Source organism: Cyprinodon variegatus, unplaced genomic scaffold, assembly GCF_000732505.1.
Source record: "Cyprinodon variegatus isolate N-32 unplaced genomic scaffold, C_variegatus-1.0 Scaffold1449, whole genome shotgun sequence".
In the NCBI taxonomy this organism is placed as follows: domain Eukaryota; kingdom Metazoa; phylum Chordata; class Actinopteri; order Cyprinodontiformes; family Cyprinodontidae; genus Cyprinodon; species Cyprinodon variegatus.
In genome coordinates, this window is record NW_015151902.1 from 9,595 (window position 1) to 14,278 (window position 4,684).

The following is a 4,684-nucleotide window of genomic DNA, read 5'->3' on the forward strand; positions in this document are numbered from 1 at the left end:
GGGCGCCATAGACCTCCATTATTTGAATGTCAGCAGACAGCAAGAAGCCTCCCAGATCTCCAGATGCATTTGAGATATCAAAAAAGTACTCCAGAGTGTTGTTCAGCATGGGGGTGAGTAGAAAATGAAGGCTAATCATGTTTTGGCTGTACTATTCCTTTAATATTATAAAACTTAATTCTTTCTAGTGCAATTTAGTTATTTACTTTGTGAATTTCAGTTCCTACAGCAAAAATATAATTTAGAAGATCTGTTATTACAGTTATAACAGGAACAACCATATTTCCCTGATCTACCAAGGGAACAACACACAATAAATGTTAATACTACCTGCCATACTGAACTTTATAATTATAATTGAACTTTATTAATTTCACACTGAAGAAAATGACCTCTACATTTAACCCATCCCCTTGGCGTGGCGCCTGGGGAGCAGTGTGGGGTTAAGTGTCTAGCTCAGTGACCGAGAGTGGATGCTGTGGTATTTAAACTCAAAACTTTCAGGACCCAACTGCAATGCTTGGGTTCATTATGCCATCAATCCCCATTATTTATCTGTTTATTAATTAATTTTTTTATACTTTGTATAAACCTATGCATCAACTCAAGCAACAATCTTCTCCTTTGCCATCTTCCTCTCCTTTGCAGCTTTAGCACTGTTTCACAGTCTTTTAAACACATTCCCCTTTCTCTTTAATTTCTTCATTAAAATCTCTAGTTCCAGTTGGTTGAAACAGCGTATGGAATGATGTTGTTAAAGTTATTAACCACGTCAAAGTGGATGCCTTTAACTCACATCTGTTTGAGCAGCTACCACTGGCAGCACATTTCAGTGACAAGGACTGGGTCATCAAACTTGCTTACTTATGCGATATATTCAACCTGCTCAATGAACTCAATCTGTTACTTCAAGGGAAAATGACAACTGTCTTCAAGACGGCAGATAAAGTAGCTGCATTTAAAGCCAAACTGGAATTCTGGGGACGGCGAGTTAACACAAAGATATTTGACATGTCTCAAACATTAGCAGGGATTTTGGAAGAGACTGACCTTGAACCACCATTCTCACAGCTGGTGCACAATCACCTGTTTTGCTTTTAAAAGAGTTTGAGCAGTACTGCTCAACCACAAAAGACCCACGAACTGCAAAAGAATGGATCCGCGATCCATTTGTAAAAAAAAAAATGTGAATCAAGCCTGAATCGACACTGTGAGAAGTGTCATGATCTGCCCTGATAGCTCACCTAAATTACTCATGCCTTTCACCTGCTTAACTCTCTCCAGCTCACAATTATAATTAAGCAGGTTTCCCTTATATTGGGCTCAGTTCCAGCTATCATGGCCAGATCATTGTTAGCTTTCTGTTTGTTCCCTGATTGATTTCTATTAGTGTTCTGTCTGTCAGTTCTGCTTTAGGTTCATGTCCCTGTTCCAGTGAGGAGTTTATTCTTCAGCCAGTGTCCTTAGGTGAGTTAATTCCCTGACCAGTGGTGAGAGCATTTCAGCGTTTCCCTAATGATTCTATTTTCCTGCTTCCGCTTCCTCTCACCCACTGGCCCTGTCTGTCCCTGTCTCACCTGCCTGCCTGAACCTCTGTTGGACTGCTGCTGGATTCTGCCTGTCTGTGCGTTTCTGTCTGAGCTGGATGCTCAACGAACTGGACCCTGACTGAACCTGTCCTCCAAGCTGTGTTTCTGTCTGAGCTGGATGCTCAATGCACGGGACTCTGAACTTACCTTCGTGCTCTAATGGATTCCTGGAACCCGGATCTGTCCGTTCCTGAGTGGACTGTACTGTTGAACAAGGTAAGTGACTCACTCTAATTATCATCTTCTGTTAAGATGATCGTGGTCACTAACCTGTGTTTCTCTCCAGAGAATCAGTAATTGTTTGCGCCCCACACCTGCAGTTGCTGCGGTCGCATTTCCACAGCAACTTGTTTCTGTTTTATTTTAATAAACGTTTTGAACTTTTTGTATTTGTTTTTATGCCAGTCGTATGATTTTATTTAATTGTATTTACCCCCCACACTTCAAAGGCCAGTCCATGAAAATATTGTCTGACATGTAACCGGTCCGTGGCGCAAAAAAGGTTAGGGACCATTGATTTAGAATTTATTGAGCTAATTCATAGCAGCCATTGTGAAACCGAAAACTCAGTTCTGCTCATTTCTCCGTCAGCAGAACCTTGATCTCTAAATCTGTAAAGTCTCTCTTCTTGTTCCTCAAAGCCATTTCTATGAATGAACAGAGCCTGACAAGAACTAACAGACGTAGCAGTTGTATGGCATTATTGGCGCGGTAATTATGCAGATTTACATTTCTCATGAAAACATGCTCACAGTAGGTTTAGGAGGATCATTTAGGGTAATGCAATGAAGTTAAGAGTGTTTGATGAATCTGATGTGGTGCATTTGTAGCAGCCTGTGGTAAAAGAAAAAGCAAGAAAAGAAAAATTTATGACAAGACTATGAAATTGTTGTTGCATGAGGCCAATTGTTATTGAAGCTACTACTGTTTGGCTTGGCCTACCCTCATATACCACTGGTGATACTTCACCCCGAACTATCTATGCTCCATTACAGGCTGGTTTCCACACATTGAAATGGTTGATTTAGACCTGGACACATTCCTTCTGATCCAGTGACCCAATCGATCCCCAGCACAAGCAGCTTCAGTGCAACAGAAACCACCACCATCTGATAAGGGTGCTGATGATGTCAGACAAAACCATATTCCAAGACCTCCTTTGTGCAAGTCTGGCTTTGAAAAGTACATTTACCCTGTTACCCTGCACAAGCATGCTTGCTTAAAGAAAAAGCTTGCAGATCCAACAGCAGCATCACTATGCCTTTGATAGAGGTTGCTGGCCTCAACAGTGACCCTGTTGGAGTTTATTGTCCTTGGATCGCTAATGACATTCAGTCTACTGCCAAACTTCTCCCAAACCCTGAAGATCATAGAGAAAAGTTTGGGAAGGACCTGCCAATTCTGTGCAGCAAAATTTTCTTGACGAGGACAGGAAAGGCAGCAAAAATCAAAGTGATTGATTTGGCCCACCTGGCCTATTTTTCTGCTTTTAACATCAGAGTAAAGAATCCTGATTACACTCACAAGATAATGGTACATATGAGGTCGATGTTGCTTCTGTGCTCCTCGAAAAGAAACAATGACCTGCTACAATGAACAACTAGGTTTTGAAGGCTGTTTACGAGTGCCCTGATGAGTTAGTTGAGGAGTTATGTAATGCAGGAAAGATGGTCTTCAACAAACAATCTGGTCTCAAGTGCCCTGCTAAGCTGGGGAATAGGTGAGCTGCAAGTTAGCGTCTGCTCTGCAGCCACATTATAGATATATTCAGACCTGACATTGCTCCTCAGACAGGCCCCTCATATGTAAGAATGGGGTTTGCCATCAGTTTAGATAAGCTGACCCAACTTACCAGGCATGACCAGGAGGTTATTCAAGCCCGCAACAAGAAAACTACTGAGAAAAGTAACAAAAACCTCCCCTAGAACACCCTAACAATTTTTTCTGATGTGTCTCATAACCTCAAATACAAACATTTCCAATAGACAAACTGACTGACCAGCATAGAGGATTGAGGATCTTAACCTGATCATCAAATCAGCTGCTGTAAAACACAACATCAACAATTTCTGATAAGGACCTACTGTAGAAACCTCCACCAACCATGGGTCTTCTAATTTTTCTCCCCAGAACCCGGAAACTAGGAGTTAAAGGAATAATTTTAGCCAACATGGTAAAGGATCAGCCCTGAACATGATACATCACTACAGTTCCAATAACTGAGAACTCACCCTGTGGTCGTAGTTTCACCACAAATGGACGCAGTAGGTCCTGGACACCAGGGTCATTCCTCGGTATCATATTCATTGCTTCGTTGACCAGGTTGATGGATCGATCTATGCCAAACAGCTGATTTAGTTTTTCCGGAAGCTCCTTCTTAAATTTGGCAGTGAGTTTGGCCGGTGAGGTAAATTCAGGTTGCTCATCAAAAAAATCCACCATTTCCTTGTACTGAGTGTCATCCAGCTTCTGAAAGATTCTATCCATCGTGTATGTCCAATCATGTTGTGAGATATTTGACATCTGTGGTGTAGAAAAAGACAAAAATATCCATAAAAGGAACAAATTCAGGTAATTTCATCAACTCTGGAAATCATTGTCTGTTCTTCAGTCCGATTGCAGCTGAACCAGTAGAGGGATTCATCTGCAGGACTTAAAAGTCCACACCCTGATTAAAATGTACTGAGGAAACTATGGAAACATGAACCATAAAAACATTCTTCCAATACAATCTTAAAATTCAATCACTACTATGTTGCAGGACCTTATTAAAAATTATAATTTGACTGTACATCTCAGTCTAAAGCATTTATTTTATGTCATCATAAGGTGCAGGATACATTTTTGTGATTTTTCACTATTGTAAAATCTAGCTTAACTAGTACTGAAGAAAACCAGAAAAAAACCTTACCAAACTGATATACTTGTATTTTTAATTTGACTCATCATGTTAAACAGCCAACTCACAATCAAGTCGGCTGAACTTCTATATCTAATGTTTCAGTAGTTCATGTTGCCCTATCAGACCATTTGTTTCTTTACTTTGAAACAATTTTTTCCCACTGATCTAATGGCCTAAAGATGTTATAAGAAAA

General features: G+C 40.5%; 1 long non-coding RNA gene across 1 annotated transcript in view; it reads right to left on the reverse strand.

Annotated features, from left to right (window-relative positions):
• LOC107103440 overlaps positions 1-4,684 on the reverse strand; it is a 10,631-nt gene that overhangs the window by 1,276 nt on the left and 4,671 nt on the right. Inside the window, exon 2 of the long non-coding RNA XR_001482182.1 lies at positions 3,821-4,112. This is a non-coding gene — a long non-coding RNA (uncharacterized LOC107103440). The remainder of the gene's footprint in view (positions 1-3,820; positions 4,113-4,684) is intronic.